Source organism: Callithrix jacchus, chromosome 20 (genome assembly GCF_049354715.1).
Source record: "Callithrix jacchus isolate 240 chromosome 20, calJac240_pri, whole genome shotgun sequence".
Lineage (NCBI taxonomy): Eukaryota > Metazoa > Chordata > Mammalia > Primates > Cebidae > Callithrix > Callithrix jacchus.
The window spans coordinates 26,052,176-26,076,015 of record NC_133521.1 but is presented as its reverse complement, the minus strand read 5'-3'; the positions used below and the strand labels follow the sequence as shown (position 1 = coordinate 26,076,015).

At 50.0% G+C, this 23,840-nt stretch overlaps 2 long non-coding RNA genes across 2 annotated transcripts in view; one reads left to right on the top strand and one right to left on the bottom strand.

Moving 5' to 3' along the window:
- The window catches only part of LOC103789475 (uncharacterized), a 29,517-nt gene extending 18,053 nt beyond the window's left edge, over positions 1-11,464 (top strand). The window contains exon 3 of the long non-coding RNA XR_004737436.3: positions 8,727-11,464. This is a non-coding gene — a long non-coding RNA (uncharacterized LOC103789475). The remainder of the gene's footprint in view (positions 1-8,726) is intronic.
- On the bottom strand, positions 11,167-22,744 carry LOC103789473 (uncharacterized). The gene is made up of 3 exons (XR_004737438.3): positions 22,489-22,744; positions 15,881-16,185; positions 11,167-14,927 (listed from the first exon to the last, which is right to left on the bottom strand). It is a non-coding gene; the product is annotated as an uncharacterized LOC103789473 (long non-coding RNA).
- Between the last annotated feature and the right edge of the window lie 1,096 nt (positions 22,745-23,840).

Sequence of the window (23,840 nt, the reverse complement as noted above, 5' to 3'; positions counted from 1 at the left end):
TGATCCCGTGCCTTGGGATTACAGGTGTGAGCCACTGCTCCTGGCCATGAGTGCAAAAATCTTATGTGATGCAGAATAAAATATCCTTCCCTCGGCCAACCCGCCCCACCCACCCCACACTTAGCAACCCTTGATTCAGAGTCTAGCTTTGGGAGCCACTTTTCCCTACCGACCTTGTGCATCTGTGCAATGGAATCCCATAGGCAGCGCAGCCTGGCTGGAATCCAGGGAGCCACTAGTGTGTGGGGTGGGGCAGCATCAGCAGAACTGGGCATGCAGCCTCAGTTGAGAGACAGGCAAGCATACAGACAAGCCAACCCAAAAGGGGACTGGAGATGGGCAGTCACAAGGTTGGTGGTGCAGTGTGCTGGGAGCACCACATGGGAGAAGGAGGATGGGACCAATTGCAGCCTGAGCTGGGCAGAAAGGCTTCCTGGAGGAAGTGGTGCTAGAGTCTTGAAGGATGAGAAGGCACTGGGCTGGGCTGGGCTGGGGTAGAGATCTCAGTGATGGCATGAGGGGTGGGGGAGGACTTCTTTTCAGAGTCTGCCTTCCTGAGTGTCACTCCTCTTCAGGACCCCTCTTTGCCTTTTTGCTCTTCTCACCCTGTCCCCATTCCCCAGCCAATCTTCCCCAGCCCAACAAATGTAACCAGCATCCCCTTGTCACACATGATCCTTTTCTCCTTGTCACATGCAGTTCCTGGATGTGCTCTGGACTTACCTGCCTTCCTGGTGAGCTTATTCATCCTTCAAGACCCAGCTAGAAGACCAAGCATGGTTGCTCACGCCTATAATCCCAGCACTTTGGGAAGCTGAGGTGGGTGGATCATTTGAGGTCAGGAGTTTGAGACCAGCCTGGGCAACATGGTGAAACCCTGTCTCTACCAAAAATACAAAAATTAGCTGGGAGTGGTGGCAGGCGCCTATAATTTCAGTTACTTGGGAATCAGAGGCAACAGAATCACTTGAACTTGAACTCAGGAGACTGAGGTTGCAGCGATCGAGATTGCACCACAGCACTCCTGCCTGGACGACATAGCGAGACTCCATCTCAAAAAGAAAAAGGCCCGGATAGATGTTCACCCTTTCTGTCACCTTCCCCAAACCACCCTTTCAATCCTGTATTTATTCTACAAACTTACTGAATACTGAGTATACTGGGCCCAAGGATGTGGCCTAACATTGCAACTTTTTTTTTTTTGAGACAGGGCCTTACTCTGTTGCTCAGGCTGTGGTGCAGTGGTGAAATCTCTGCAGCCTTGAATTCCTGGGCTCAAGCAGTCCTCCTGCCTCAGCCTTCAAGTAGCTAGGACTACAGGTCTGTCCCACCACGCCTGGTTAATTTTTGTATTTTTTGTAGAGATGGGATCTTGCTTATTGCTCAGGTTGGTCTTGAACTGGCCTCATGGTATCCTCTCACATTGGTCTCCCAAAGTATTGGGATTACAGGTGTAGGCCACTGCACCCAGCCCCTACATTGCAACTTTCTGTTCACTTGTCAGTCTTCCCAACTGGCCAGGATTTCCTGTGAGCTGGCAGAAGCTGAGTTACATATTTTATTAATCCTGAGCCTTTAACATTCACACCCTGAATGAATGAGTTAATGAATGAATGAATATAAGTACAGCTTCTCCTTCCAAAAATCAAACAAGAAACACCTCAGTTCACAGGGCTGGCACTATCTGATTTCCAGTTCTGTCCCTTGTCACTGTCTCAAAGGTATTTGGTCATATGTTATTAAATTAAAGTGAATTAAAATTTGCTTGAAATAACTACAGCCTTCCCTGATCTCCTGGGCCTGCAATGACCAGATTACATCTCCTCCAGGCACAGAAGTTTGACATTTCATTGCAAAGTCATTTTCTTCTCATTTCCTTATGTTGCTAAAATATTCTATTTCTCTTCACTTCCCTTTTGTGTCCCCATTACTCACGTTTAGTTAAATTTATCTGCTGCCATTTAATCATCTGAGATAAGCTTGCTGGTGTGGCTGTTCCTAGGGCACTGGCCTCGCCTTCCCAGACCATCTGTCTCCTCCTAGGCCACTAGGAGAACGGATCCAGACCCCTCCCCCAGGGGTCAGGGTGTCTGGGCTACCTTCAGATCCCAGGTTTCTCCCTAAGGCAACTGACTTCAGGGACCTTCCTGCCCCAACCCACCCACTGCCTTCCTCTCCAACCTTCTCCTACTCTGTTTCCTGGGTATGGTTTTCATTTTGCCTCCTGATCTGACACTTCTGTAGCCCCTTTGGTCACATTTAGCAAGTGGCCTCATAATTCCTCTCTCAGTGGGATTGATGAGTAAATCTTTAAAGGGACAAAATATCTAGCAGGGTAGCCAGTGTAGGAATTGTTCGGTGCCTGCTTGGGACACTGCCACACCTGCCGCATTCCCAGGGCTGGCTGGGGTACCCTTCTCCCCTCTGCTCACCCCCCATTCTCACAATGTAGCCAGGGGATCATTAGTCTCCCTGGAGATAGTTGGAGGAGATCAGAAAGGCACATTCTGGCCGGCTGTGATGGCTCACACCTGCAATCTCAGCACTTTGGGAGGCCGAGGCAGGTGGATCACCTGAGGTCAGGAGTTTGAGACCACCATGGCCAACATGGTGAAACTCCATCTCTACTAAAAATACAAAAAATTAGCCAGGCATAATGGTGGATGCCTGATCCCAGATACTCAGGAGGCTGAGGCAGGAGAATCGCTTGAATCTGGGTGGAGGAGGTTACAGTGAGCCGAGATGGTGTCATTGCTCTCCAGCCTGGGTAACAAGACTGAGACTTTGTCTCAGAAAAAAAGAAAAAGAGAGAGAAAGAAAGGAAGGAAGGTACATTTTGGCATGGAGTGGAATCCGAGCTTTTTGAGTTTTTTTTGAATCCCAGTCTCACTTCTCATAACTGTGTCAGAGGGCAGGGAGAGTCAAGGCCCAGTGGCCACAGAACCTCTGCCTGGGTCCTAGGAGGCAAGATCAGAAGCCGGGTTAGCTGCATTTACTGGGCATCTGCAGTGTGCTGGGTTCTGCAGGCATATTGGGAGAGCTGGTGCTGTCAATCTCTCCTCCCCAGGGTGGTAGTGAGAGATACTCATCCCTCATCTCAATCTTAGAGCCAAGAGCTTCTGTGGAACCACTTGGAAAGCTCAATCCATGTCTTTAGAGCTTCATGGACACAGTGAACTGGAGTGACTCATGCCAGAGGAATCTCAGTGGCGGGAGATGGGGGCCAGATGACTTGGCAGTGCAACAAGGAGGGGAGCGCGCATTGGGATCTGCCCGCATGCCAGGAGGTCACGAGGGCAGAGGATGAGAGGTGAAATTTTCTAGTGGATGAGAGGTGGCCGCTGTCATAGGAGAGCAACATGGAGTTGTCTCAGAGACTGATCAAGAAAGCCTCCTGGCCAGGCATCGTGGCTCACGCCTTTCATATCAGAACTTTGAGGGGCTGAGGAGGCAGATCACTTGAGGTCAGGAGCTTGAAACCAGCCTGGCCAACATGGTGAAACCCTGTCTCTACTAAAAATACAAAATTTAGCTAGGCATGGTGGTGGGCACCTGTAACCCCAGCTACCAGGGAGGCTGAGGCAGGAGAATCACTTGAACCCAGAGGCAGAGGTTGCAGTGAGCTGAGGCTGTGCCATGGCTCCAGCCTGGGCAATAGAGCAAGAGTCTGTCTCAAAAAACAAAAGCGTCCTGAGAGGAGCAAAAAGATGCCAGCAGAAAGAAGCCAAAAGTTATTCCTGGGCCAAGGGGTGAAGAAGGGGTTGTCAGGGGCTTAGCCTAAATTTCATTGAGGGACAAAGGGAAAAGTAACTCCATGGGAAAAGGGAGACAAATAGAAATTGTTTTAAAGTTACATTTTATGAGTCGTATTTTAGGACTACACATATATTATCTCTTTTAACTTCTTTTTTTTTTTCTAGTTAGGATCATTTAATTTCTTTATTTAAATAAATGTGCTTTATTCTCTTGTTTGTTTGTTTTTGAGACACGGCCTCACTCTGTTGCCCAGGCTGAGTGAAGTGGCATGATCACAGATCACTGCAACCTCAACCTCCTAGGCTCAAGGGATCTTCCCACCTCCGCCTCTTGAGAAGCTGGGACTACCAGGGGGCACCACCATGCCCAGCTAATTTTTTTTTTTTTAAGAGATGGGGGTCTCCCTCTGTCACCCAGGCTGGAGTGCAGTGGTGCAATCATAGTTCACTGTAGCCTCAAACTCCTGGCTCAGCTGATCCTCCTGCCTCAGCCTCTTGAGTAGATGGGTGTGCAACACCACACCTGGCTAATTTCTTAAAAAGTTTTTTTTGTAGAGATGGGATCTCGCTATGTTACCTGGTCTGGTCTTGAACAACTGGTCTCATGTGATCCTCCAACCTCCGCCTCCCAAAGTGTAGGGATTACAAGTGTGAGCCACTGTAACTGGCCTGAAATGTACTTTATTCTTGTGTCAATTCAAAACACATGCATCTTTCTGGAACAAGATCACATCTCCAGTCTACCTTCATCTATATTTTCTATGATCTCCAACTGCGTCTAGGTCGAACAATCTATTATCTTTATTATTTTCTGGTTTACCCTCTCAAACTCTTATTTCATTTAATTTTCACAACAACCCTGAGAGAAAAGGGCTCTTGTTCTCCATGTTCTATGCCGAGGTTCAGCAATTAAGAAATGAGTCCAAGGATGGGTCCAAGGAGTAAGTGACAGAGTCAAGGTTGATTAGAAAAGTCAGGCCTGGGGTTTGGGTTTGGGCACAGGCAGTGGTGGTGCCAATAGAGGGTGTCAAGTGGCTTTAGCAGCAGGCTTCAGCAGTTGCTATGGACTGAATGTTTATGTCCCTCCATATTATGTATGAAAAGAGTTCCTCTTAAAGGGTTAATTTGCTCAGCGTCTTGGCTCTTTGCTCCCAGCTTTCAAGGCCAGACTTCCTTACTCTCTGTATCCCCTGCCCTGGTAAACAAACTTCCTGCCAGTCCTTATCTATGGAGATCACATTCCACATCTGTCACTCACTCTATAGATTACCCTTTCCATCGCAACAAAACTGCACTCTCTGTGGGTACAACAGAATTCCTGAAATTTCAATTTAGCCAACCAGGTTCAGCTTAGATTGCTCAGTCCAACTCCAGCCAATGGATACATGACATAGTAGCAGGGGCAAGCTGCGTTAGAAATAAAAACTCCTTCCCTCCTTTGTTCAAGGTGCTATTGCCATTGCTCCATTGAGAGCAGCACCCTTTCTGCAGAAAGTAAATTTGCCTTGCTGAGAGATCCTTTGTCTCAGTGCTGATTCTTCTTTGTTGCACCAAGCATTTGTTCCCAACTCCACAATTCACCAGTGTGATTGTATTAGGAGGTGGGCATCTTTGGGAGGTGATTAGGTCATAGGGGTGAAGCTCTCATGCTGGGGATTAGTGCTGTTATAAAAAAGGTCACAGAGAGCTAGCTTGCCCCTTCACCACATGAGGACACAATGAGAAGGTGCCATCTATGAACTGGAAAGCAGACCCTCACCAGACACTGACTGCTGATACCATGATTGTGGACTTCCTAGCCTTCAGAACTGTAAGAAATCAATTTTTGTTGCATTTAAGCTTCCCAGTTTATGGTATTTTGTTATAGCAATCCAAATGGACTAAGACAGCAGTCCCCCTCAGATTATCTCAGTCACATCTCCATTCTTAAGTATAGGCAGTTGCTTAGATGCCCTCTGGGAGATTCTGGATGGGGTCTTTTGATAGATGCTTCTAGAACAGTGGCACTATGGCAACCAGGACTTCGACAAGGATGCATTAATCTCTCTCTCTCTCTCTCCTTCTCTCTCTCTCTCTCTCTCTGTGGGTTGTTACTTGTTTTAGAGGGAGTCTCGCTCTGTTGCCCAAAGGCTAGAGTACAATGGTACAATCTTGGCTCACTGCAGCCTCCATATCCCAGGTTCAAGAGATTCTCCTGCCTCAGCCTCCTGAGTAGCTGGGACTACAGTCATGTGCCACCATGCCAGGCTAATTTTTACATTTTTAGTAGAGACAGGGTTTCATCATGTTGGCCAGGCTGGTCTCAAACTCCTGACCTCAGGTAATCCACCCACCTTGGCCTCCCAAAGTACTGGGATTATAGGGGTGAGCCACCAGGTCTGGCCTACTCTCTCTCTTTTTGAGAAGATTTCTCACTATGTTGCCCAGGTTGCTCTCAAACTCTTAGGCTCAATTTATTCTCTTACCTCGGCCTCCTGGGTTATCTGGGACTACAGGCATGCACCACTCCCAGCTACTCTGTCTCTTGAAGACCCCATGAACACTGGGCCAAGTGTCATCACCAAAATTGATAAACCCAGAGCCTTGTTTGAATGAGCTCAAGTTGTGCGGGGACTAAGAACCAAGAGTCTATCTGTAGGGAAGAGGGTGTCCAGGGCCAGGAGACAAGTGAGCAGCTCGAGGCCCAGTGCCAGAGGGATGCTACCTGCAACTGGACGGTTCCCAGGAGCTCTGGCAAGGCTCTTACCTCTGGTTCCCTCCCAGAGATTTCCCAGGGTCTCTGCAGGGACACCCTTCCCTTTGCAAACTTGGCTGTGGATGGTTCTGGTTTCACATCAACACATCCCTGACCAAGACAGAAATTCTAAAAACCTAGATTTCATGAAAAATTTAAAATTTCTTGTATGAACTGGATCCTTCCTATTTTAATGCCACTTATTATGGGTACTGTACCTTCAAGCATGCAACAGGCCCCCAAGAAGCCCATAGGCCCTGGCTTGTGTCCCCAGCCTCCTTCCTGACATTTCATTCCCTTAGAATAGATAGATGAAAATGGGCAGGCCAGCCTAGTAGCACCTATCTAGTGTAGTCACATGGCTGTTATTTGCAGTAGGGATGCACTGAAGTCCCATGGGATTTTCTGAGCCCAGCCACATGTGCCTGGAGGTCAGAAGAGATGTCTGCCAGTGGCTTAGTAGCAGCTGATATTGGACTATTTGACATTAAACTATTTCTTTTTTTCTTTCTTCTTCTTCTTCTTTTTTTTTTTTTGAGACAGAGTCTTGCTTTGTCACCCAGACTGGAGTGCAGTGGTGTAATCTCGGCTCACTGCAACCTCTGCCTCCCAGGTTCAGTGCCCCAGCCTCCCAAGTAGCAGGGATTATGGGCACAAGCCACCATGTCTGGCTAATTTTTGTATTTTTAGTAGAGACGGGGTTTCGCCATGTTGGCTAGGCTAGTCTCGAACTCCTGACCTCAAGTGATCTGCCCGCCTCAGCCTCCCAAAGTGCTGTGATTACAGGCATGAGCCACTGTGCCCGGCTGACATTGGACTATTTCTGAAGGAAGAGTCTTGCATTTTGCCCTTTAACAAGACTTCATAGGTGATTTAATGTGACTCCAATAGAGGCCACATCTAGGGTGCCCAATGGGTGTTATTTTTTGAAGCTCCTCTTTCATTTTTTCCAGTGAATGAGTTTCAGCAGGTATTGAGAAGTCCGAGGAGGCAGTGGGTGAGCTGCCATGAGACAGTGAATGTCTGGTGTCTAATTTGATTTGACTTGTTTTTGTGGCCATGAGAACTTGGAGCCAGGAATAAAAAGCACAAGCAGCAGAGATGACAGCTCCCTGCCACATGTCCTGCCTCGCTCCACCCCAAGGGTTCACTCTATAGCCACAGAGAGATGAGAAAGGAGTGTGTCAAATAATTCATGTCAGGCACACATGGTGTGAGAGATTGTTTTTAATTTTTTTATTTGAGATGGAGTCTCACTCTATTGCCCAGACTCTATTGATCATGCAGTGGTGTGATCTTGGCTCACTGTAACCTCTGCCACCTGGGTTTAAGTGATTCTCCTGCCTTAGCCTTCCAAGTAGCTGGAATTACAGGCACCTGCCACCGCGCCCAGCTAATTTTTGTGTTTTTAGTAGAGATTGGGTTTCACCATCTTGGCCAGGCTGGTCTTGAACTCCTGACCTTGTAATCCACTGCCTCAGCCTCCTAAAGGGCTGGGATTACAGGCGTGAGCCACCGCACCTGGCCTTGTTTTTTTTTCTTTGTGAGACAGAGTCTTACTCTGTCACACAGGCTGAAGTGCAGTGGTGCGATCTTGGCAAGCTCCACCTCGAATGTTCAAGCAATTCTCCAGCCTCAGCCTCCCTCATACCTGAGATTATAGGCTCATACCACCACGCCCGGCTAATTTTTGTGCTTTTAGTAGAGACAGTGTTCCACCACATTGGTCAGGCTTATCTCGAACTCTTGACCTCAGGCGATCCACCCGCCTTAGCCTCTCAAAGTGCTGGGATTACAGGCGCGAGCCACTGCGTCCAGCTTGTTTTTGATTATTTTTGAAAAGCCTCAAAAAACCTCTTCCCCAAACTAGCCACCATCAGGCAAGAGGGTGATTTATTAAGCATGAGCTGGACTGGTTTAACTCTCCTGGTTGGCTAAAATTGCCCAGAAAAATAAAGTAATTTGTGGTTGTCAGATTCCAAATTAAATGATTCAAATACTACTGCAGCTGATTAAAAGGCTTTATTCAATTTCCTCCTGACCACATGCTCTCCTGTGAGACCAGGAGATACTGTTTCTAGAAGAAATGCACTATTTGGAGCCCATTGATCTAATCTAATGGATGGTGTTTATTAAGTATGCTCTCCCTACTTTTTTTCTAAATGAAAGGTGAGACTAAAGAAGGAGGAAGAGATGATTTCCTGTTTGTTTAACTATGAATGATTCTCTCTTTCCAGGTTTCTGGGTAGCCAGCCTCCTACTGTGAACAAGGGTGGGTACCTAAAATATTTTTAAGTACCCTTAAAAGACCTCTAAGCAACCATAACAAAGGTCAACAAATGAAAGGCAAGTATGAATAAACAGGAACAAGAGTCTGAAGATTGCAGTGGACTGTCTACTGGTGCAGTGCATCACCCACAGTACCCACTGGGACAGTCTTGAGCCGGCCACCTTAGTGCCTTCCCTTCTCGGCCTTGCTGATAGACCCTGAGGGAACCAGGACCCAAGGCAGCCAATCTAGAGATGTATCATGTGCCTTGGCAGAAAAATAGATGGGCTGGCTTAGGAACATGAAAGAGGAACTCCCGCAATTAGGAGACAAGCAGCTGGTGCAGGAATTGAAAGAAGAGAGCTCAGAGAGTGACCACGTGATTCTGGGAGCGTGCTTGAGTAACCAGCCGGCCTCCAGAGTGAGCCTCACTCTCTACTGCCTCTAGTCCAGGCTCTGGGCCAGTTTGTTGCACTCATCTTGAAAACAAGCTCAGCCCTTCTTTTTTTAAAAAAATGTTTTTGAGACAGGGTCTTGCTCTGTCACTCAGGCTGGAGTGCAGTGGTGCTAACACAGCTCACTGCAGCCTCAACTTCCTGGGTTCAAGCGATCCTCCCACCTCAGCTTCCCAAGTAGCTGGGACCACAGGCACATACCAACATGTACAGCTGATTTTTATTTGCTTATTTGAAATTTTATTTTATGTTTTTTCTGAGATAGGATCACACTCTGTCACCCAGGCTGGAGTGTAGTGGCGCCATCTCTGCTCACTGCAACCTCTGCCTGACAGAATCAAGCAATTATCGTGCCTCCTGGGTGAGTAACTGGGACTTCAGCTGCTCATGACCGAGCCTGGCTAATGTCTGTATTTGTAGTAGAGATGAAGTTTTGCCAAATTGGCCAAGCTAATCTCAACTCTTGGTCTCAAGTAATCCTCCCACCTCGGCCTCCCAAAGTGCTGGGATTACAGGTGTGAGCCACCACTCCCAGCCTGTAGCCCTTCTTAAGGTGGCCTAAGCAGGACTCAAAAGAGCCCAGCTGAACCCGGGAGAACCCGGGAATCAACAGAAGATTTTCAGCAGGAACTACAGAGCAGTTCACCACCATATGAAACACAAGTGGCTTTTAGCAAGTGAGTTGTATAATCCACAAGGGAAATGACGAGGCCAGACCAGTGGGGCAGAAAATGGCCCTTTGGCCAAAGCAAGGAGAAGGGTGGCAGGCACTGGGGGAGGATGGGGCTCACCTCCCTGGGGTGACCTCCCGCTAACCTCACCTCTACGCTTCTGTCTCTGGAGGAACGGATGCTACAGCCTGGCCCTCCTACCCCAGGCCAACAGACAAGGGGGCTCACAGAAGGGAAGCTTGCTTCAAACTCCAAGTACCTCCAAGGTCTGGTAAGACAGCACGACCCTGGACCTTGGAAGGGAGCACAGATGGAAACACACCCAGGCTCAGGCTTGGCCCATCAATAGGTGCAGAATCCTCCATCTTGGGTTCCCTCCGTTTATTGAATGAATTGTTTCCATTTACACTTTGGTTTTTAGCCAGAGTACGTTTTTCATTATGTTAAGAATTGGTCTCATGTAGTGAGTAAGGTCATAGAACTTGGTGTCAGGCTGTTGGTTGGGCTTCTGGCCCTGCTACTTACTGTGTGGCCTTGACCTAATCACTTAGCCTCTCTGTGCCTCAGTTCACTCAGCTGTAGAATAGGAATAATCTGCCCCTCTCTAGTAGCATTGTTTATGAGATTAAAGGAACTGTCTGTCCTGAGCCAGGGCTTGCAACAGATCCTGTCTATGTCAATATGAGCTTGACGTTTTATTAAACACTTTCGTTTCTTTTTCTTTTTACTTTTCCTTTTTTTTTTGAGACAGTTTTGCTCTTGTCACCCAGGCCAGAGTGCAATGGCGACATCTCAGCTCACTGCAACCTCTGCCTCTTGGGTTCAAGCGATTTTCCTGCCTCAGCCTCCCGAGTAGCTGGGATTACAGGCGCCCGCCACCATGCCCAGCTAATTTTTGTATTTTTAGTACAGACGGGCTTTCACCATGATTCCAGGCTGGTCTCAAACTCCTGACCTCAGGTGATCCGCCCACCTCGGCCTCCCAAAGTGCTGGGATTACAGGAGTGAGCCACCGCCCCTGGCCCTGGTGTTTCATTTCAAATGCTTCTGTCCCTCCCCTTTGACGGTTTTTTTGGGAGGTGTGTTTTTCAGTTGACCAGCTGGAGTTCTTAGTAACACCAGCGCCCTCCTCGGTCTGCGCTGCGCGGCCGAGGCCCGTACAACCTCCAGGGGGCGCCCGGGGCCCGCGCTCCCTCGACGCGGCGGCCCGTGGCGTCCGGGCGGGAGAACTTCGAATCTGAGTGGTCCACCTGGATTCATCTTCTTGGTTCCCGAGCCTCCTCCCTCTCCCCTACCAAAGGACAGTGAACTGGAGCGGCGCTCGGCACCGGCGGCTGGACACGTGGCGCAGCCTTCGTGACAGGTCTTTTTTCGTCCCACGTTTGTATGGGACCTTGGGCTTCCAAACCGACGTTGGGTGATTTATCAGCAGATACTTTCACCGCCCACCGCAAACCTGCAGTGCCAAGTGGGCCGCTTTCCGGAGGGTCTCGGAGGACACCGCCTGCCAGCTGCCAGCATCTGGGGGGAGAGGGATGGGTGTTTGGGGTGGGAAATGAAGTTCTGGTTTTGAACGTTGACTCGTCTACACTGGTGTCTCACTGTGACCTAGGAACTGGAGATGGAGGCTAGGGCTGGGAGTTGGGGAGCCAGAGACTGTAGGGCAGGGGTTCCCACGAGGATCGGTTGGTGGGGTCACCAGGCAGCAGATCCCCACCAGGCAGAGCCCTTAGACAACAGCATCATGGGTGACAGATGGATGGAGACCATGGGGTTCAGGAGCCTGACAGGGAGGCAAAGGGATGGCCACAGAGTCCAGCCAGAAATGGACAAAAAAATCCTTGGGGCTGCAGACCAGAGGCCTCTTGTAGTGGCCAAAGGTGAGGGAGACACAGGGTGCTAGGTGTGCAGAGGTATCATCCTAAAGGCCAAGACTGTACAGGGCTGGACATGGCAACTTGGATGTGGCAGGGAATGGAGAGCGACCAAGGAAGCTGGTGACATGGACAGTGACATTGGTCATTCTTACCCATCACAGTTACCCAAGATGAAGGCAAGTCCTTGAGTTGGGAAAGGGTCTGGGTGTGTGCCTGTAATCCCAGTGCTTTGGGGGGCTAAGGTGGGAGGATTACTGGAGGCCAGGAGTTCAAGGCTGCAGTAAGCCATGATCATGCCACTGGGCCCCAGCCTGAGTCACAGAGTGAGACTCTGTCTCTTAAAACAAAAAAGCAGTGGGGAGGGGTGGCGGGGAAGACTGGGCACAGTGGCTCACGCCTGTAATCCCAACACTTTGGGAGGCCGAAGCTGGCAGATGGCTGGAGCCCAGGAGTCCAAGACTAGCCTGGGCAATGCAGTGAGACTCCATCTCTACAAAAAATGAGCCGGGTGTGAAGCAACATGGTGCACACCTGTGGTCCCATCTACTTGGGAAGCTGAGGTAGGAGGATGGTTCAAGCCTGGGAAGCAGAGGTTGCAGTGAGCCAAGATTGTGCCACTGCACTCCAGTCTGGGAAAAAGGTGGGGAGAGAAAAGGTGAGCTAAGCCCCAGAGCAAGGGCTGGGAAGAGAGAACAGCAAACAGGAGTCTCAAAAACTGGGGCAGCAGGGAGGGGGTGAGAGGGGGCTGGGATTGTTCAAAGGCACCCATTGAGGAATGGTTTCCAGGGATATTGAGGGGTCTGGAGAAGGGACAGCAACTCCCAGGGGATGTGGGGAAGCTGTGGCCAGCAGGGGACACCTGCAAAGCAGGAGATGAAAAGAGAGGCTGTGTCTGTAACAGATGGTCCCTGCTTTCCAGGGTATGGAGGACAGCACATGGGGAGTGGGTGAGAAGATAGACTTCAGTGGGTGGGAGGACAAGATGGGGTGACCAAGAGTGTGAGGGTGGGAGTCTGGACAGGACCCTGGGCTCCCCACATGGGACTCTGGACAGAACCAGGGCAGCAGAGCCTCCACTCACAGACCAGACACCAGCTTCTGCTTGGAAAGACCCATCTCCTATTAAGAACCCCATGGCACAGTGGCTCATGCCTTAATCCCAGAACTTTGGGAGGCAGAGGCAGGTGGATCACCTGAGGTCAGGAGTTCGAGACCAGCCTGGCTAACATGGCAAAATCCTCCGTCTCTACTAAAAATACAAAAATTAGCCAGGCGTGGTTACGGGCACCTGTAATCCCAACTATGCAAGAGGCTGAGGCAGAAGAATCGCTTGAACTCAGGAGGTGGAGGTTACAGTGAGCCAAGATCGCACTTTCGTACTCCAGCCTGTTCGACAAGAGCAAAAATCCATCTCAAAAAAAAAAAACCTCCTGCACTGTGACAGGTCCCTAGGGAGTGAGTCATGGGCTGTTACTGCACCCCAAGGGGCCCCACATGTGAAAATGCCTCCTGAAGCACTGAGTGTTTGTAAAGGCCTACTGCTGGGCATGTCGCCCGGTTAGAGGAAACATTTTATCACATCGGAGGCACAAGTAGGTTGTTTCGTGGTAATTGCTTTCCTAAACCATAAAGAAAATGCATCACAATGAACCCAGCACAATTAACTAAAGTGGTCACATTCCTCCTCTTTGATTTAAAACTATTTAGAAATATTAGCAACTGACTTTGCTTCCAGGTTGTTGGTGCTTTTTTTTTTTTTTTTTTCTCAACTGCAGCTTTATCTTTTGAATCCCATAACATATCCTGAGTACACCAGGAGGGAGGAATGAAAAGATGTTTGTGTTTCCAGCTCTGCAGCCAACTGCTACACAAACAATACCCTCAATATGTAACCTGGGAGTTTAATATTCTCAAATATTTATAATTATGCAGAAATAGCCCTAAGAAATGTTCATCTTCCTCACAGCTGGATAATTATCTGCATTCAATGTTCACAACCTCGGAGCTGCTTCTCAGAGTTTGGGGTGCCTCTCTGCTACTTGGGCATGCAGAGTACATGGGTTCTGTGCACAGATTCCTAAGGGGGCATAGAGGTGGCATGGGGAGATACTGGCGTGCTCTCTCTCTCAACAGAGTCCTGCTCTGTGATGCAGGCTGGAGTACAGCGGCATGATCATTGCTCACTGTAGCCTTGAACTCCTGGGCTTAAGCGATCCCCCCACCTCAACCTCCGGAGTAGCTGGGACCACAGACGCATGCCACCACACCTGGCTATTTTCTTCTAAAATTTCCATAGGTTTTTGGGGAACAAATGGTGTTGGTTATGGGATGAGTTCTTTAGTGGTGATTTCTGAGATTTTGATGAACCCATCACCCAAGCAGTCTACACTGTACCCAATGTGTAGTCTTTTATCCCTCACCCCCCTCCTACTCATTTTTTTCTGACTAATTAAAAAAAATTTTTTTGTGTGTGTGGAGACTGGATCTCACTTTGTTGCCTAGGCTAGTATTGAACTCCTGGCCTCAAGTGATCCTCCCACTTCTGTCTCCTTAAGTGCTAGGATTACAGAGTGAAGAAAGGCTCAATCATTCCCCGCAAATCCTGTAGTGGACCCGTGGATAAAGTCCCACATTGAGTACCTGCAGAAGTGTCTCATGGAGTCCCAGGTGCTCCCTACAAAAGGATGCTGTGGTTAAAGCAGCCCTGCCTCTGTCTGCCTTTGCAGAGACACCATACATGCCTCTATTCATACATTTTCTCCTTGCCTGTCATCTCTCCCGCTGTTCCCTCTGTTCCACGCATATTTCCAGAAGAATATCAAGAAAACTATTTTTCCTGCATAATTACCCACCTCCTCTCCGCCCACCTCCACACATCTTTTCTGCTTTGACGTGGTAGCTGCTCTGATTTCTTTAAGTGGACTGCATTCTGCATTTACCAGGCAGGTGGAATTCTATGAAGGGAGCCTCCAGCTGCACTGGGAGCGAGGGCTCTGGACATGATCGTCCCTCTCTGCTCCAGACCTGCTGCACCTCTGCCTGCGTTTAGATCCCCCTTCCCACAGCCCCTGGGCACAAGGATATTGGTTCCTGAATGGAGGTCACCAATCAACTGCGTGGTCCTCCTTCTTCCAAGCCCGAGTTGCCTCAGTCCTGACCCTGTGATCTGAAAGGAAATTCCTCTTTAGTGAGATCAGCTAGCATCGTCTCAGTTGCAGCTTACAGAACACTAGACCCAAAATAGCACAAGCTAAAGGAAATGGGGTATCCCATGGAACCAAAGAGTCTTGACGCCCCAGCTGAGGTTCAGGCAGGGCACTGTTGGTGCTGCTCCGGAATTCTTTCCACCTGCCTGCCTTGGGCTATGGGCTTTATCCCCAGGCCTGCCGTGCCCAACACAGCAAAGGGGTCAAAGGTGCTCCAAACCCTGGTTCACCCTCTGACTGCCCAGAAGAGCCAGGAGTTCCTTCTCCAGGTGGATTCTACAAATGATCAAGAAAGCATCTTCCCTTGCTGGGTCTGATGGCTCACGCCTGTAATCCCAGCACTTTGAGAGGCTGAGGCTGGTGCATCGCTTAAGGTCAGGAGTTTGAGACCAGCCTGGCTAACATAGCAAAATCCCTTCTCTATTAAACATACACAAATTAGCTGGACGTGGTGGCGGGCTCCTATAATCCCAGATACTTGGGAGTCTGAGGCAGGAGAATGGCTTGAACCTGGGAGGCGGAAATTGCAGTGAGCCGAGATCGTGCCACTGCACTGCATCCTGGGCAACAGAGTGAGACTCTGTCTCTAAATAAATAAATAAATAAATAAGAAAGCATCTTCCCAGGTGCCCATCAAAAGTCCTGTGAGTCTGATTGGTCTCAATTGGATCTGCCGCCCGTCCCTTAGTCAACCACAGTGGCCAGGTGGCTGGGACATGCTGATGAGTGTCAGTCTATCAAGGCCTATCTCTGCTGCTGGGAGAGGGGGGAGAAGTCCCTGAGCTGCATGGGGGAAGGACAGACACCCAAATCAAATGTGGAAGACTGGACCAATGGAAGTGGGAATGGACAGCAGAAGATCCCGGAAGTGAATGTTCACGTCCCTGGGTAACTTACAATCGAGTCCCCTCACCTTCTCTCTCTGAGAAGCAAAGATCAACTTATCTCTCTGTGCACCTCAATAGGCAGCTTTCCAAGCAGGGTCCTTGCCTGTCTCATGGACTTGCTGTGTCCCCAGCACCAAGGACACTGACTGGCCAGTGAGTGCTCCACCAGGATGAGCAGAAGGAAGGAACCAAAGGGAGGGAGAAACAGGCATGCTTGCCCGCAGGTGGCTTTGGGGCTCTGGATAGATTGAGACAGCCCTAGGATCCATGGAGCTGGCTGGATGAGGGGTCCAGGATCCAGAGTGGCACGTATCTTCTTCCACAGGCCTCACTGTAAGGTGAACAAGAAGAAAGTCGTTACCAACAGAACTGTGGATGCCTGTCACTTAAGTGTTTCACTGCACAGGGCTGCAGGAATCATTCAGTAAGATTCTACAAGCATTCATGGGACATCTATTCATGCCAGGCCTGGGCACAGGTATTGCACAAGTGAACAAGGCACAGCTAGTCCCTGCCCGGCAGGGTCACACCTGGCAAAGTCAGATCCCCACAAAACCAGGACTAAAACAATGGGAACCCTGTCATCAGAGGTGGGAAGAGCCACCCCACTGCCCCATTGGCACCTCTGCCAGCCTTTCTCTCAGCAGCCAGAATGAGCCCCCAGGTGCCCTCACATAGCAGTGAGGTGTGCCAGACACTTTTCTTTTATACACATATGATTTATGACAAATCAATCCTAACTTGCATAAGGAGACACTAAGGTTTAGAGGGACTTTTTCCCAAATTTAAGACTCAGAAATGCCCAGATAATCTCTCCTTGATTGCTACCAAGTCTTTTTTCTTTTCTATTCTTTTTTTTTTTTTTTTTTTTTTAATGGAGTCTCGCTCTATTGCCCAGGTTGGAATGCAGTGGCACAGACTCGGCTCACTGCAACCTCTGCCTCACAGACTCAAGCAATTCCCTGCCTCAGCCTCCTGAGTAGCTGGGATTATAGGCACCCACCAGCACACCTGGCTAATTTTTGTATTTTTATTAGAGACAGGGTTTCACCATGTTGGTCAAGCTGGTCTTGAACTCCCAACCTCAGGTGATCCACCCACCTCAGCCTCCCAAATTACTGGGATTGCAGGCGTGACCCACTGCGCCCGGCCAGTTGCCACTAAGTCTTATATCAGTCATAGTGTTCCCTTTCTTTGGTATGTCTATGATAATATGTAAATTATGAGCCCCCATGTCTAGGATAATATGTAAATTATGGGCTTCCCATTACAACAGGGCTTAGAGGGGAGAGCCTCTCCTGAATTTTCCTTTTGAGGAAGTTGGTGCCTAAGAGATAATGTTCTTCTCCCTTGAGGACTCTTCTTGGTAAGTGGAGTAAATTTTTTCTTCACTAAAAAAAAATCTATTTCTCCACATTTTTGAAAATTGGTTGAATGTTCTGCTTTAACCTCTGTGCCCAATTCCAGAGGCAGCAGTCCCCACTAGGGCCAGGCTGTGTTTAGCACTCCACGCAGGTGAACCCCCCAGCAGTGTCTGGGACATTCCGGGGGCCTTACCTGAGTGTCAGACTCTGCCATTTTTCCAGCCACCACGCTGCCTCCACTGCCTGCAACTCTGAGGTGGCTGCTCGGATCAGCATGCTCAGCCTCTCCAGCCACCACCCTGAGGCCCCTTTCTGGCTTCCAGAAGGTATTCTCTCTGCCTGGGGCTGACAGATCAGTCCTGACAGGGCTTGTTGGCAGATGCCAGGGCTTTTCAAAGTCAAAGCCCCAGAAATGGCTTGCCTTTAGCCACTGTTATGATCGCCCCTAGTTGCTGCCACCAACCCCTTTCAGCCAACAGCAGCCCGCTCTATTATCTAGGTCCCTGCTCCTTCTGCCTCTGTGTGGGCAGCTGGGTCCCCACACTAGAACCACCCAGGCAACTCCTCATAGGGTAGCCCAATTGTCTTGATTTGCCTGGGTCTGAGGGGTTTCCTGGGATGCAAGATTTTCAGTGCTAAAACTTTCAATGGGGTAATCGATCACACATCTCAGAATCCAGAGGTCTCAAACATCTGCAGAGAGAAAAGAAGTCTCTCCCTCTACCAGTATCCTCCTTCTGTCCCCAAGAGCAATCACTTCTAAGACAGTTATCTAAAGAGATTATTTGTTTCTGGGGCAACTGCCCCTCAATCATCAAATAATCTGAGAGGACTCCATGTTCCGGCATCTGGGGAACTCTGCTCTGGGCATCACCCCTCATTAGCGCTAATGTGAAACATCCCTGTTAATAGAGCCTACTGTTGGCGACTCAAGAGGCTGGTGAAGTGCCTGGGAAAGACAGGGCGAGGCAGAGCTATTACTGAGCATCTCTTATCTCCAGTGCTGTTCTAGAGGCTGCAGGTGAGAAGAGGCTGCTAACCTGTGACTCGTGTCCTCAGGACTTACTTAAAAACCCCAGTTCTTGGGAGGGAGTCCCAGTTATTTCCTACTGGGAAACCCAGCTTGACTTGAAATCTGAATGTTGGGGTAGGTCTTACAAAGGGAGTTAAAACCTAAATTCCAGGCCGGGCATGGTGGTTCACACCTGTAATCCTAGCACTTTGGGAGGCTGAGGTGGATGAATCACGAGGTCAGAAGTTCAAGACCAGCCTGCCCAAGAAGGTGAAACCTCATCTCTACTAAAAATACAAAAATTAGCCAGGCATGGTGGCAGGCACCTATAATTCCAGCTACTTGGGAGGCTGAGGCAGAAAATTGCTTAAACCCAGGAGGCAGAGGTTGCGGTGACCCAAAATTGCACCACTGCACTCCAGCCTGGGCGGCAGAGCAAGACTCTGCCTCAAAACAAAACAAAACCTAAATTCCACCCGCCCCATTGAGAAGAAGCAACCTTTGTCTCCCTTCTAGGGAAAGGCTTTCCTGTCAAAAATGAGCTGTTAAGTGTGGAGAGTGGGGTGGAGACACCAGGACAGCCTGGAGAGGCCTGATCTAGGACAGAGGTGATGGAGTTGGCAAAGCGGGGGTGAACTGGTGCAAAATTAAGGAAGTGAAACTGGCAGCCCATGCTATAAACTAGTCTCAGGGCCACTTGATGCCCCAATGAGTCACTGAGGCCTGTGGGAAGAGCTGAGCACCTACTGCACACCAGACTCCATGCTGGGTCTCCCCACTTGTTCTCCCGAATAACCCTCAAATGACCCTTGAGGTAGGAATTATCATCCCCACCCAGTCAGTGAGGAGAGGCCTCAGAGAAGCCCAGTTACTTGTTGGAGGTCCCTGGGCAGTGATGCTGCCAGGACTGGAATTCAACTGTGCTCGGAGCAGGGGCACAGTCCTAAGTCTGCAGACGGGTGCCAAGAGCTGGGGCAGCATGTCGTGTGGAGGGCACCGTGTGTGGCTCCGTGGGTGTCCAGGTGCCCCCTCACCAGGGACATTCGGAGAAATGGCCGAAGTGCCAGAGGGTCGCTGGGGGTCCCAACCAACACAGCAGGGCACCAGACACAGTGCACACCCACAAGGACCCTGAGGGCAAGGTCACGGGGAAGGTTGAGAACTTGGCTGGAGCTCCTTCCTGAGCAGAGGAAAGTGGGCAGAGATGTCAGTAGAAGGCAAGGGGGGCTTGAATCCTACATGTGCCCCCCACCTAACCAGGCGGAGCCCCAGCAGCTGGCAGCCTGCACTGTCTTACTGCTAGTCTCCAGTGCTGGGACTCCCTTCCCTGTCCTTTGCAGTGGGGTTGCATGTGACTGACTATCCTTCATCTACTCACTGAGGCACACAGAGGGGCCAGCTAGGGCTGGGCTACAAGGGGCTGGGAGGTGCCAGGCATGGTTCTGGGGTTCATACTTATAATCCCAGGACTTTGGGAGGCTGATGCATGTGAATCGCTTGAGCCCAGGAGTTTGAGGCCAGCTTGGGCAATGTGGCAAACATGGAGTTAAAATGTTTCACATGTAACTCACCCCTCTCAATGATCCTTGGCCCAAGTGACCATTATTATCCCCATTTTACAGATGAACAGATGGAGAAACAGAGGTTAAGCATCCTGCCCAAGGTTATACCATACCTGGACACTGACCAAACTGGGGCTTGAACCCAGGTGTCGGGCTCCAGTATAACCACAGTGCACCTGAACCCACCCATTCCTCCCACCTACCCTCCTCAGCCTTTCCCTCTCTGCACCCCCTCCCCACCTTGCCCATCTCCAAAGATGCTTCCATCCCCATGGCCTGAGGACCTGAGTATTGACCAGGGCTGAGTGACCTTGACCTAGCCATGGCTTCTGGGCATGATCTTGGCTACCTGCCTACCCCTAGTGTCTGCTCCGCCCTGCCCATCGGCTTGAGGGGAGTCAAGCCAGATCTCTGGAGTGAAGAATGGGCACCCTGCAGGCAGGCTGGCCTACAGGAAGTCAGATGAGAGCCAAGAGCTAGGCCCACGAGTCCCACCCACCACAGCCTTGCCATGTGCACAGACCACAGACCACAAAGACCTTTGTTCCTCCCAGTTTAAAATGTCAGGCCACCCTCCTAAAATGTGCAAGAAGATCTAGGCATGCATCTTGGTGACCCACGGTGACCACATCGACCCACGTCAGCTCTTCCCTCTCCTGCTACTGGCTTCAGGGTGGCCTCTATGGAAGACTGCAGGGTACCCCATTTCAGACACCATTGCCTTTCTCATCTTGGTCTTGTCATTCTGGGCTCTCCTGCCTCCAGACCAGTGGTCACTGCTGAACAGAAATGGAGGGAGGAGCAGCTGTTCCTTGGGCCCCAAGAGGCATGAGGATGGGGTCTTTGGTGCAAAGGACAGGCCAGACTTGGCCTCAGCCTCTCCCACTCCTGCTGCTCAGCTATCCATTGTCATCACCATGCGACTCTGCATCTCAGCCCACCAGGAGGCTGAGCCAGCCCATTCTTCTCATTTTATTTTATTCTTTATTCATTTTGAGATGAGTCTTGCTCTATCATCAGGGCTGGTGTGCAGCAGTGTGACCAAAGCTCACTGCAGCCTCCAACTCCTGGGTTCAAGTGATCTTCCCACCTCAGCCTCCTGAGTAGCTGGGACTATAGGCGTGCACCACTACCCCTGACTAATTTTTTGTTATTGTTTTTTGTTTTTGGTAGAGATGGAGTTTTGCCATGTTGCTCAGGCTGGCCACGAACTCCTGTTCTCAAGAGATCCACACACCTCGGTCTCCCAACGTCCTGGGGTTACAGGCATGAGTCACCCCATCCAGCCCCATTATTCTCACCTTAAAGGCAATGCGGCTGAGGTTTGGAGAGGTATGAACCGCTTGAGGGCACCCAGAGAGCCAATGGCAAAGCCAGGATTCAAGCTTCAGTCTATTCCTATAGCAATGAGTGTACTGCCCCATGATAGCCTTATAATATGCCCAGGAAAAGCTGTTTCTGGTTCTGATTCCCTGAGACACCCCAGACATGCCATTGAGGCAGAGAACACAGAAAGCCCGCTCTTCCCCTCGGTAGTTTTTCTTAACCACAGCACCCATGATTTTCCCTTTCATTTGTTTTCCCACCGATCAACATGATGAGAACATAGAGAAAACATAATAAGAGACCTCCCAAATGACAGATGTACCATAATGGCAGAGGAGTTGAACTATAGATAGAAGAAGGCTGGCCTTCTCCAAGCTGTCCCTGGGATGTTCTGCTCAGGCAGGACCTGCGCCCTCTCATTAAGCAGCCTCACAGCCCTCCCTTGGGCCCTGGGAGGCAGTTGGGTGGGGCATGGGTGAGGCTGTTAGCAGGGCTGGGTGGGGGGCACTTGCCAGGCACATCCCATAAAGTTTTGGGGAGAGTTTCAGCATCCTTCCATTGTGGACAACATTTCCTCTGCAGGGGCAAGGGGCTGGGGGCAGGACTGGGGTCAGGTTGTGGACAGGGGTCACCTGGGCTTGGGCAGGATTCCTGGCTGCCCTCTTAGGACAGATTCTTAGATATGGAAGATGGGTGTTCTGGGAGATCCAGAGGCAGGCGGTTCAGCACTATTGTCAGCTGACCTTCCTTGGCTACTTACTGCAAGCCAGCCTGATGCTAAGCATTTTCCATAAGTAGTCCCATTTAATCATCTCAATAACAATGTGCGGTAGTGTTAGGATTGTCCTTGTATACAGATGGCACATAGAGAGGTTAAGCAACTTGCACAGGGTCACGCAGCAGGTAAGAGGCGGAGACAGATTGAACCTAGGGACCTGTCTCTTGTGCCTGTTGGTGTAACCACAACATTACACTGCTTCCTCCAGAGGGCTGGGGAAGAGACCTATGGAGGGATGGCTCCGGCAGGGAGCCAGCAGGCTATGGGCTCAGCCCCATCTGGTTTGGCAGGCCCTGGATAAGGGAAGAGAGAAATAATGGCTGGCTATGTTTGAGGAAGACAGGAAGCCAGTAGGGGGAGAGGGAAGGAGGGACAGCTGACGTGGAGGATGATGTTCACGATCCTCGGAGCCTCCTGGCAGAAGTGACGAGTTACATCCATTAAGATGCAGCATACCTAGGGGAAATGGGGACAGCTGGGACTAGTCCCCAGAAACAGGATCCGACATGGGGGAAGCTGCACTGTGTCTCGGCAGCAGTGCACACCACAACTGGTACCCATCAAAGGGGGTTTATTAGAAAAGCCAACATACCAGAAACTGGCCGGGAGTCACAGGTCCCCAGGGTCAGCAGGGGTTGGGGACTGTGGGTCCCCTATGTTGAGAATACCCTGAGCCACACATCCCTTGGGCTGCAGATCCTCAAGTTCATGGGCCTCCAGGGTTCCTAAATTAAAGGATCCCCAGGGTTATTGGCCCCAGAGTAGAGGGCACCTGGGGCCACAGATGCTGGCTCCTGGCCCATGTCTCCTTCTAGTTTCTACTCCCGTGGCCAGAGAACCACTCCAGTGGTTACAAATGGGTTTGTGGTCAGTATCCAAGGGCAGCGAGGCTCTGTTAGAGGGAGGGTTCCACATGGAATCTAGACACTCTTGCCATCAACCGGGGCCCCTGTGTTGGTGTGGGAGGCTTTTGGCTTACAGAATGATGTGGTCTTGTCAGAGGCGTTTGAACCAGAGCAACTCCATCTTGAGTAGGGGCTGGGTAAAATGAGGCTGGGGCCTACCGGGCTAAATTCCCAGAAGGTTAGATATTCTAAGTCATAGAGTGAGATAGGAGGTCAGCACAAGATACAGGTCATAAGGGCCTTGCTGATAAAACAGATTGCAGTAAAGAAGTTGGCCAAAAGCAAGATGGCCATGAGAGTGGCCTCCGGTTGTCCTCACTGCTACATTCCCAACAGCGCCGTAACAGTTTACAAATGCCACAGCAACATCAGGAAGTTACCCTGTGTGGTCTAAAAAGGGAAGGCATGAATAATCCACCCCTTGTTTAGCATATCATCAAAAAATAACCATAAAAATGGGCAACCAGCAGCCCTCAGGGCTGCTTTGTCTATGGAGTAGCCATTCTTTTATTACTTGACTTTATTTATTTATTTATTTTTTGGATGGAGTTCAGGGGTGTGATCTTGGCTCACTGTAACCTCTGCCTCCTGGGTTCAAGTAATTCTCGTGCCTCAGCCTCCTGAGGAGCTGGGATTACAGGCATGTACCCCCACGCCTGGCTAATTATTGTATTTTTAGTAGAGATGAGGTCAAGATAATCTCCATCTCCTAACCTCAGGTGTTCCACCCGACTCGGCTTCTCAAGGTGCTGGGATTACAGGCGTGAGCCACCACACCAGACCATTATTTGCTTTCTTAAAAACTTGCTTTCACTTTATAGACTTGCCTTGAATTCTTTCTTGTGCGAGATCCAAGAACCATCTCTTGGGGTCTGGATTGGGATTCCTTCCCGGTAACAGTCTGAGGTTCCATCTCTGCTTGCGGTGTCAGAACAAAGGAGAGGGTCTGTGCCCTGTGGCCTGGGTAGAACAGGATCCTTCTGTAGGAGGTGTTGGAGGGGGATGGTTCTTGACCAAGTGGAAAGTAGGCAGCAGGCAG